The sequence below is a fragment of the Panthera leo genome, chromosome D3 (genome assembly GCF_018350215.1).
Source record: "Panthera leo isolate Ple1 chromosome D3, P.leo_Ple1_pat1.1, whole genome shotgun sequence".
In the NCBI taxonomy this organism is placed as follows: Eukaryota; Metazoa; Chordata; class Mammalia; order Carnivora; family Felidae; genus Panthera; species Panthera leo.
In genome coordinates, this window is record NC_056690.1 from 53,941,621 (window position 1) to 53,951,740 (window position 10,120).

The following is a 10,120-nucleotide window of genomic DNA, read 5'->3' on the forward strand; positions in this document are numbered from 1 at the left end:
TGAGGCCAGATGTTTTAAAAATTTTTTTTAATGTTTATTCATTTTTGAGATAGAGAGAGCATGAGCAGGTGAGTGGCAGAGAGAGAAAGGGAGACACAGAATCTGAAGCAGGCTCCAGGCTCTGAGCTGTCAGCACAGAGCCCAATGTGGGGCTTGAACCCATGAACCGTGAGATCATGACCTGAGCCGAAGTCAGATGCTTAACCGACTGAGCCACCGAAGTGAGTCCAGATTTTCAAGTAGAGGGTTTAAAGTCTTGCCTCAGAAGGTCTCTAAAATGTCAATAGCCTCTTGAAGGTCTCAGATTGGATTCCCCGTGAGACAGTGCTCCCGGCAACACAGAGTAAAGGAGTAACAGAGTGAGAGAAGCGGGACAGGGCAGAGGGTGAGATTGCACTGTGGTGACCTTGCACTTGAGGCCTCGGCCCTGCTACGAGGGTCTCTGGAGCTGGGATAGTGTCCTGAATTTAGGCAAGGGGGCCAGGCTGTTTTACTCTCCCTCATCAACAGCCATTGGATGGGGGTTGCCCCATAACCAGAAAAATGGTTATTGAAGACATACTGTTTTAAGACTATGACTTTTTGAATGGAAAAACTGGTATTGAGACACTAAATTTGCAAAGTTAGGTAAAAGATGGACAATGATAAGGAACAGAAAGCATACGGTTTTATTCTATACATGGCTCTCACTTTTCCTCAACGTCAGGAAGTGTTTAAAGCTAATAGTAAAGCAATGGCCCGATTATTTCACAAGCTTATTAGAAAAGTACTTAAAATGTATACAGGTGTTTTGCTGTGTTTGCTTTTCAGACATGTATTTCCAGCTTACTTTATGACTCAAAATAGAAGGGACAGATTGGCCAATGACCTAGTAGGCCAACGTGGTGGAAGCTGTACCTGCAGGCATGGTACACTGGGCCAGTAGGGATGCACGTGAAAATTAGAGTCGTGGTTAGAAAAGAGAGGACAGTAGCTGGTGGATAGGACCACCATGTTATTCTTTTGGAAACTGGAAAATATAAATGCTATTATAAGGGCGGATTTATGAAGCAAAAACTGGAAGGAGTTAAAGAAAATGATAAAGAGAAGAGAAAGAAAGAAGGAAGTTAAATCAAGAAAGGGGAAAATTATCAGAGTAATTGGGTCATGGTAGGGCCATTAAGTAAACACACACACACACACACACACACACACACACACACACAAACACACACACCCCTGACCACCGTATTCCCAAGAGCAAGAAACCAAATTATATTTTCCTCAGTCTAGGCATTTCTACAGTGAATTCACTGATAACAGAACCTCCAGATCTAGTTTAGGTCTCCAAACAGAATGCCCTTCTTTCTGAGGCTGCACTGTGTGCTCCTTTTAATGTTTTAGTATCTGAATTATATGAGCAGGCCAGACCAGTGCATCTGCCTGGAGACTAGGCTGGGGCAGTCCACCAGCTGGGCGGATGCCAGGAGCCAGTTGATGGCACTTCATTTAAAAATTAGACTTGTGATTCATTTAAATGGCAGTCTTTAAATTTAAAAATTAAATCATCAATTGTTCTTTCCCTTTTTAGCAGCATGCATTTTGAAGATTAACTCAACAATATGGCCAGCAAATGAAATTACAAAGGATTCTTCATCATGGATTTCACCTAGAATATATTACAACTGCCTTGTTCTTCTGTAAATGGATCTTCTCTGTAAATAGCTGGACATACTATAAATCACTATTTTGTTAAAAGTCTAACTGGTGACATGTTTGTGTTTTTGTTTTTCAAAGAGGGGAATTAACTCAGGCTCCTCTGGAAGTATAATAATATCCACAAAAAGGAGCACAACAAACAGAGATAGCTTTCCAAATTCCTGATCATTCCCGGGAGGAGGGGGAGCAAGTGTAGTGGCCTCATGAGTGATTGCCTAGGAACCCACTGGAAACACCCGATGGGAATGATCTTCCATGTGCAACCTCAACATTTCTGTGTCGTCCTGTCCCAGGATAGGGAGGGGTGGTAAGGCAGCTCCCTTTCCCTCTTGCCAAAGCTCACCACTCTCTTGTTTTCTTACATTGGCCCTTCAGTATGTGAGCTGGGTTTAGAATTTGTTTGAACATGCAACTGTGATCAACAAGAAAACTTTTGACTCCTAGAACAGTGGGCTCTCCAAGTTCTGGATCTCAAGAGCTTTTATATTCTTCTTCTCCTTTTTAGAAAAAATTTTTTTAATGTTTTATTATTTATTTTTGAGAAAGAGAGGGACAGAGTGTGAGTGGGGATGGGGCAGAGAGAGAAGGAGACATTGAATCCAAAGCAGGCTCCAAGCTCTGAGTTGTCAGCACAAAGCCTGACTAGGGGTTCAAACTCACGAACCATGAGATCATGACCTGAGCCTAAATCAGGAGTTGAATGATTAACCGACTGAGCCACCCAGGAGCCCTCTTCTGCTTTTTGATGTTTATTTATTTATTTTGACAGGGAGGGAAGGGCAGAGAGAGGGAAAGAGATAATCCAAGCAGGCTCTGTGCTGTCAGTGAAGAGCCCGAAGTGGGGCTGGAAGTCATGAACCTCGAGATCATGACCTGAGCTGAAATCAAGAGTTGGATGCTTAACTGAGCCATCCAGGCGTCCCAGGAGCCTTTACATTCTTAAAAGTTATTGAGAGCCCCAAAGAGCTTCTGTTTGTGAGCATCACATTCATTAGTACTTCCTCTATTAGAAATCCAAGTCAGAAAAACTTAAAACTAGGTATTTGTTAATCATTAAGAAATAATAAGCCTAATGTTTACATGTTAGGATATAATATTTTTATGAAAAATAACTCTATTTTTCAAAACAAGAAAATTTAGCAAAAGAAGAGATAGTGTTTTATACTTTTTTGCAAACCTCTAATGTCTGGATTAATAGAAAACAGCTAAATTTTCACATTATGTGTCTGTATTCAGTCTATTGTGATATATTATTTTCACTGAAGGATATAAAGCAAGTCTAACCTCACACAGATATGTAGTTGAAAAGGGAGGTGTATTTAAATATCTTTTCAGGTAATTGTGCATATTCTTTGTGAATACTTTATTAAAACTTGACAAATGGTAATTTCTTAAAGGTTAGTTGTAACTGGCACCTGAAATGGCATGAATGAACTTTTATACTCGGTTCAGTATCCTCCACCAGTCTGTCGTGTATATTAAATGGATCGTTCATCTATGCATGACTTTGTACTACTGTGTATTGATCATTTAGAAAATACCTTACTGGTTCACTAAGTTATGCGGCACATACAATCTTTGGCACATTTCATTGTATGATATCAAAACATAACGTTAGTTAATATCACTAACGATCGTATTAAAAAAGTCGTTAATCCTCGGGAAGCTGACACTCGTGGTGGCAAAGGCAAATCTCCCAAGATTCAGATTGTTGCTCGAAAGCTTAAATCTTATCACTGACAATAAATACTGTCTTCCTTGTAGTGACAGGCTCACTTCAGTCAATTCTTTTAATTCAAATTTTACTTTGAAATAATTGTAGATTCACATGCCGTTGTTAAAAAAAAAAAAAAAATAGGGAGAGATCCCTGTACCCATCTCGCAGTTTCCCTCAATGGGAACATCTTGCAATACTTACCAGGATATTGACATTGATAAAGTCAAAATACGGAACATCTTCATTGCCACAGGAATCCCTCAAGTTGCCTTCAAATAGCCACTCCATCTCCTGATTGTCCCTACCTGCTGCTTAACCCCTGGTAACCATTGGTCTGTTCTCTGTTTCTGCAATTTTGTCATTTAAAAAAATGTTATACTAACAGAACCATACAGTATAGAACCTTTGGGCATTGCTTTTTTTTTTTTTTTTTTAAACTCAGCATAATTCTCTGTACCTTCATCTAGGTTGTATGTTCAAGAGTTTGTTCCTTTTTATCACCAAGTAGTGTTCATGGTGTGGACTCAGCACAATGTAACCATTTACTTGTTGAAGGACTTCTAGGTTGTTGCCAGTTTGGGGCTATTACAAATAAAGCTGCTATAAACATGCATGCACAGGGTTGTTGTTGTCTTATTAATGCTTATTTGTTTATTTTGAGGGGGTGTGTGGGAATAAGCTTAGGAATTCCTGAGCCTGTGCTGACGGGTTAACAAGACGTAAAGAATTACAAAGCCATAGGAGGCTCACATCCAAGTTTGGATAAACAAGATGAGGTAAACAGGTATAGAGACGGCAGGGCAAAGGCCCCAATACAAAGGTATATGGGGTAAACAAGATTAGGTATTCAGGATGGAAACGCCCCCCAATGTAACATTTATTCACATTTTGAGAGACAGAGCGTGAGCTGGGGAGGAGCAGGGAGAGAGGAAGACACAGAATCCGAAGCAAGCTCCATGCTCCAAACTGACAGCACGGAGCCCGATGCAGGGTTCCATGCGGGGCTCAAACTCAGAAACCATGAGATCGTGACCTGAGCCGAAGATCGTGACCTGATGCTTAACCGACTGAGCCACCCAGGCCCCCAGAAATGGCCCCCAATTTAGTACTATACCAGAAAGCTGCTTTCACGGGAAGGAGGGACCAAATTAGGTAAGCAGGTAAACAGCCCTATAGACCGCTGTGGGTAGAAGTTGCCCAGAGCGGAGCTAATTAGCAGAAGAAAGTTGCCTTGTTGACCCTGAGGTAGCAAGCCTTATCTGTCCTATCCCCTAGGCTAGCTAAGATAAACAGACACAGCGCCTCAGGTCTGCTGTTAACCGTCTGCCTGGCGCCAGGATTTTGTTTTATATTGACCTAAACCCCTAACACTGTATATCTTGAAAACCCCCTTTCCCTCACGCCTGTGAGTTAATGTTCACAGATTTATTGTCTCTTTGTGCACGTCCATCACCATGTTTGTAAGCCTTCTGATCCTAATAAACATGTAACAAGGACCCTAACTCGGGGCTCTTGTCTTCTCCCGGACATTAGCCATCTCTTGCATTTAATCCTGTGTCTTGCTTTCTTGCTAGACGAGAAAGAACTCTAGACCCAGAGTCTATGACGGTGGGATGCAGAGAGAGAGGGAGAGAGAATCCCAAGCAGGCTCTGCACTGTTAGCACAGAGCCCCACGTGGGGCTCAACGTCACAAACCGTAAGATGGTGACTTGAGCTGAAATGAAGAGTTGGACGCTTGGGGTGCCTGGGTGGCTCAGTTGGGATCTCATGGTTCATGAGTTCGAGCCCCTCATCGGGCTCGCTGCTGTCAGCGCAGAGGCTGCTTCAGATCCTCTGTCTCCCTCTCTGCCCCTCCCCAGCTTGTGCTCTCTCTCTCTCTCTCTGAAAATAAGTAAACATTAAAAAACAAAAAAAGAGTCAGACACTTAACCGACTGAGCCACCCAGGTGCCCTGTACGGGTTTTATGTAGACATAAGTCTTCATTTCTCTGGGATACATGCCCAGGATAGCAATTGCTGGGTCATATGGTAGCTGCATGTTTAGTTTTTTAAGACACGGCCAGACTGATTTGCAGAGCGGCTGTGCCATTTTCCATTTTCAAAAGCAGCATGTGAGGAATCCAGTTTCTCTGCATCTTCATGAGTTTTTGGTGTTGTCACTATCTTTTTTTTTTTTTTTTTTTACATAGCCTATTCTTTTTAAAGTACTTCTAGATTCACAGCAAAACTGAGCAGAGAGTACAGAGTTCCCATATACCTCTTTCCCCCCACGCCCACAGCGTCTTCCACAATCAGCATCACTACGGTGGTAAGTTTATTGCGATCAGTGAACCTACATTGACCAAAGTATGGACCAAAGTCCATACTTTACATTAGGGTTCACTGTTGGTGATATATATCCCGTGACTTTGGACAAATGTATAGATGACATGTATCCATTCTCCTGCAGGGTAGTTTCACCACCTGAAAAATCCCTCTGTGCTCTACGTATTTATTCATCCCTCCCTCCACTTAACCCCTGGCAACCATTAATCTTTCTACTGTCTCCATAGCTTTGCCTTTTCCAGAATGTCATGTAGTTGAAACCATAAAGGATGTAGCCTTTTCAGAGTGATTTCTTTCACTTGTCACTATTTTTTATTTTAGCCACTCTGGTAAGTGTGCAGTGGTCTGTCACTGTGGTTTTAATTTGCAGTTTCCTAATGACTAATGACATTGAACATTTATCCATCTATCCGTTTATCTATAGTATTTTTGAGCGTACCTCTTTATACAGCTTTTATAATCGTTGCTCTAGGTATTACAATTTTTGTACATAATAATTTACATGAAAGTATATAAAATATGCTTATATTTATATATTAAATGTAGCATATAATTTATGTTCTATGTAATATATACTTATTTATATATTAACATGTATATTTATAGATAGCTATATAGAAATATATATAAATTCTATTATATATTATTATATTTAAATTATGTATAAGTATATATGTTATATATAAAATTTAAATTTTTTAAATTTCTATTTATATATATGAAAAAGATGTATACTCACTGGGTAAGATTTCATAAAGTTAGTAACGTTTACTGCTTCATTAAGCACATTCTTAAGTAAAAATGGCTTTAAAATCATTTATTTATTTGCTGTGAGTGTGCAACTATAAAAATGGCAATGATACTTCGGTACCCCTGCCTTGGTTTGTGCTAAGACACCAGCAGTTTTACCTATGATTACTTTTTGCTCCTATTTTTTTATTGTGGTAAAATATTTTAAACTATAAAATTCATGGGGCATCTGGCTGGCTCACCTGGTAGAATATGTGACTGTTGTCTCAAGGCTGTCAGTTCCAGCCCCAGGTTGGGGTAGAGTTTACTTTAAACATAAACAAATTAATTAATTAATTAAAAAAAAAACCCATAAAAATCACCATTTAGCCATTTTAAAATAGCGGTCAGTACTTTCACAATGTTATACAATCACCACCACTCTGTAGTTACAGAATATTCTCATTACCGCCAAAGAAAATCCTATATGCATTAAGCAGTTATTCTCCTTCCTCTTTCCACCCCAGCCCCTGACAACCACGAATCTGCTTTCTGTCTTTATGGCTTTGCCTAGTCTGGACATTTTATGTAAATGGAATCAGACACTATGTGACTTTTGTGTCTGGCTTCTTTCACTTAACACAAGATTTTCAAGGTTCATCCATATTATTTAGCATATATCAATATATCATTCATTTTTTAAAAAATGCCTATTTATTTATCTTTGAGGAGAGAGAAAGAGAGAGAGAGAGAGAGCACAAGCTGGGGAAGGGCAGAGAGAGAGGGAGACACAGAATCCGAAGCAGGCTCCAGGCTCTGAGTTGTCAGTGCAGAGCCCGATGTGGGGCTTGAACTCACAAACTGTGAGATTATGACACGAGCTGAAATCAGACGCTTAACTGACTGAGACACCCAGGCTCCCCATCCTTTTTATGGCCGAATAATATTCTATTGCATGAATATACCACAATTTTATACATTCATCAGTTGATGGACGTTTGGGTTGTTGACACCTTTCAGCTACTGTGAATAATGCTGCCATGAACATTTTGTACAAGTTTTTGTTCGAACATCTATTGTCATCTCTTTTGGGAATATATGTAGGGGTAGCGTTGGTGAGTCACTTGGCAATTCTACGTTTAACTTTTTGAGGAACTTTCATACTGTTTTCCATGTCAGCTACACCACTTTCACATTCCCATCAGCAATGTATGAGGGGTCCAATTTCTTCACATCCTCACCAGACTTGTGATTTTCCATTTTGTTGTTTAAAAAAAACCATAAGAGACTCCTAAATACAGAGAAGAAACTGAGGGTTGATGGGGAGGGCGGGTAGAGGAGAGGGGAAAATGGATGATGGGCTTTGAGGAGGGCGCTTGTTGGGATGAGCACTGAGTGTTGTATGTAAGTGAGGAATCACGGGAATCTACCTCCCAAAACCAAGAGCACACTGTATACACTGTATGTTAGCTAACTTCACAATAGATTATATTAAATAAATAAATACATACATATATATGTACACACGTACATACACACATACATAAAAGTAATGTCTACACCTAACATGGGGCCCAAACTCACGACTGTGAGATCAAGAGTTGCATGCTCTACTGACTAAGCCAGCCAAGTGCCCTATTTTTCATTTTTAAAAATTTAAAAATTACACCTCGTGGGTGTAAGGTAGAATCTCATCATAGGCTCACAAATACTTTTGCACCAGAAGTTCAAGTGTCAACACAGAAGAGGCAAATAACATGTTAGTATTAATATAACAATATGTTTTATCTCCATGACCCCATGAAAAGATTTGGGAGGCTGTTAGGCATCTATGGGCCACCCTTTGAAAACAGCTGCATTAGTGAAATGCAGGTAGTGCTTTTGGACTTTTCTGTACACAGTTAGTGATGTTTTAGATGATTTTTCTTGTCTGCTTGCCTTTCACAAAGGCTGAAGGTAGGATAGTGGCCTGAGTTTGAGTCCCGGCTCCGTAAATACTAGTTGTGTAATTTTAGGAAAGCTTCCTAATATTTCTGAGCCTCAATTTCCTTAGCCATCAAACGGGGACAATCACTACATATGGGGATTTTTATGTTTTTTAATAAAATAATAAGAGTAAGTTGTCTGGTGCATAGCGGGCATGCAACAAATGGTAGCTATGAAAAGTAGGTAGTGTTAAAAGTGTGATAAATGGGCGCCTGGGTGGCTCAGTCGGTTAAGCAGCCGACTTCGGCTCAGGTCATGATCTCCCGGTCCGTGAGTTCGAGCCCCGCATCGGGTTCTATGCTGACAGCTCAGAGCCTGGAGCCTGTTTCAGATTCTGTGTCTCCCTCTCTCTGACCCTCCCCCGTTCATGCTCTGTCTCTCTCTGTCTCAAAAATAAATAAATGTTAAAAAAAAAAATTAAAAAAAAAGTGTGATAAAATTTATTATCTAAACTGGACAATTTTGAAGGTGAAGAGAGCTGTCACAAATGACTATGGACAGCAGACTTTCCCTGTCTCAGACAAACTTGGAATAAAAAGAAGTAGTGATGAGGTTTTGGAGTGGGGGTGGGGGGGAGGGAGGGTCCGGAGCCGACGGCCAAGAAAGAATTCTTGAGACGTCTTTGGTGCAAAAAGGTGATTTTATTAAGGCATGGGACAGGACCCGTGGGCAGAAAGAGCTGCACTGGGGTTGTGAGGAGTGACTGATTATAAACTATGGAGTTGGGGGAGGTCAAGGCAAAAGGGAGTTTTCCTGAAGGACTTTCATATGCTAAAGAGGACTCATAAGATACTGGAGGTCTAGCTATTGTGAAGCTAAGGTGGTTTTTCTCTCCAGTAAGGCATTAACATTAAGACAGTAGGGAATTTCTAGAGAAATGTTCTACTCTGTTTGTCAGTGGGCTGCAAGCCCTAAGTGAATTTTAATTTTATCTACATTTTCTTCTTGCCTTTGTTCCCCACATCACTATGGAGGGGAGGGTGATGTTAAGGATCCAGGAAACTGAGTATATAGGTTTCTGGAGGTTAGGCTATTGATAAGGTTGCCTTTTTCTTGTAAATCATTAAGACAGTTGCAAACTGATGGAGACTCTTGTCCTGCACGACTGATCTCTATCAGTTAACCATTTGTTTTCCCCTTTCCTTTGTTCTTGGGTAGCCAGGAGTGCCTGAGGAATGTCACACGCATCCCACCTGCCAGGGAGGGAGGTTGCTAGGAGGTTGTTAGCTTGTGATTTGTCCTCAGCTTGCCTTTGGCTCCTTCATCTGTAGGAAGTCACTTTGGCAACAGAAGAGACAGGGTTGCCCACATGCCATTGGTTAAGGGTGATAATGGATTTGGGGATTTGTTAAAAGTAGTGTTTTGTTAGGGTCTAATTAGCAAAAGTAGTTACGTAAGTGCTTTTCCTCACAGTACATGTTCGTGGCAGTTTACAATAAAAATCCTTGTTAGGAAAATTCATCTTTAAAGGTTGATCTCCTTGTTGTGGTTTTCTGTGCAGGACCTTGATCATTTGTGTAGCAAGCCTTACTGGTCTCCCACAGCATGGCTCTTGGATGATTAATGCTACCAAGTTACGGGCAAGCTGTTACTGCTCCATAATCAGGAATTCCCAAATTGAGATGGAGATAATTTTTGAGAATTTTATAGTTTTTCATTCTAGA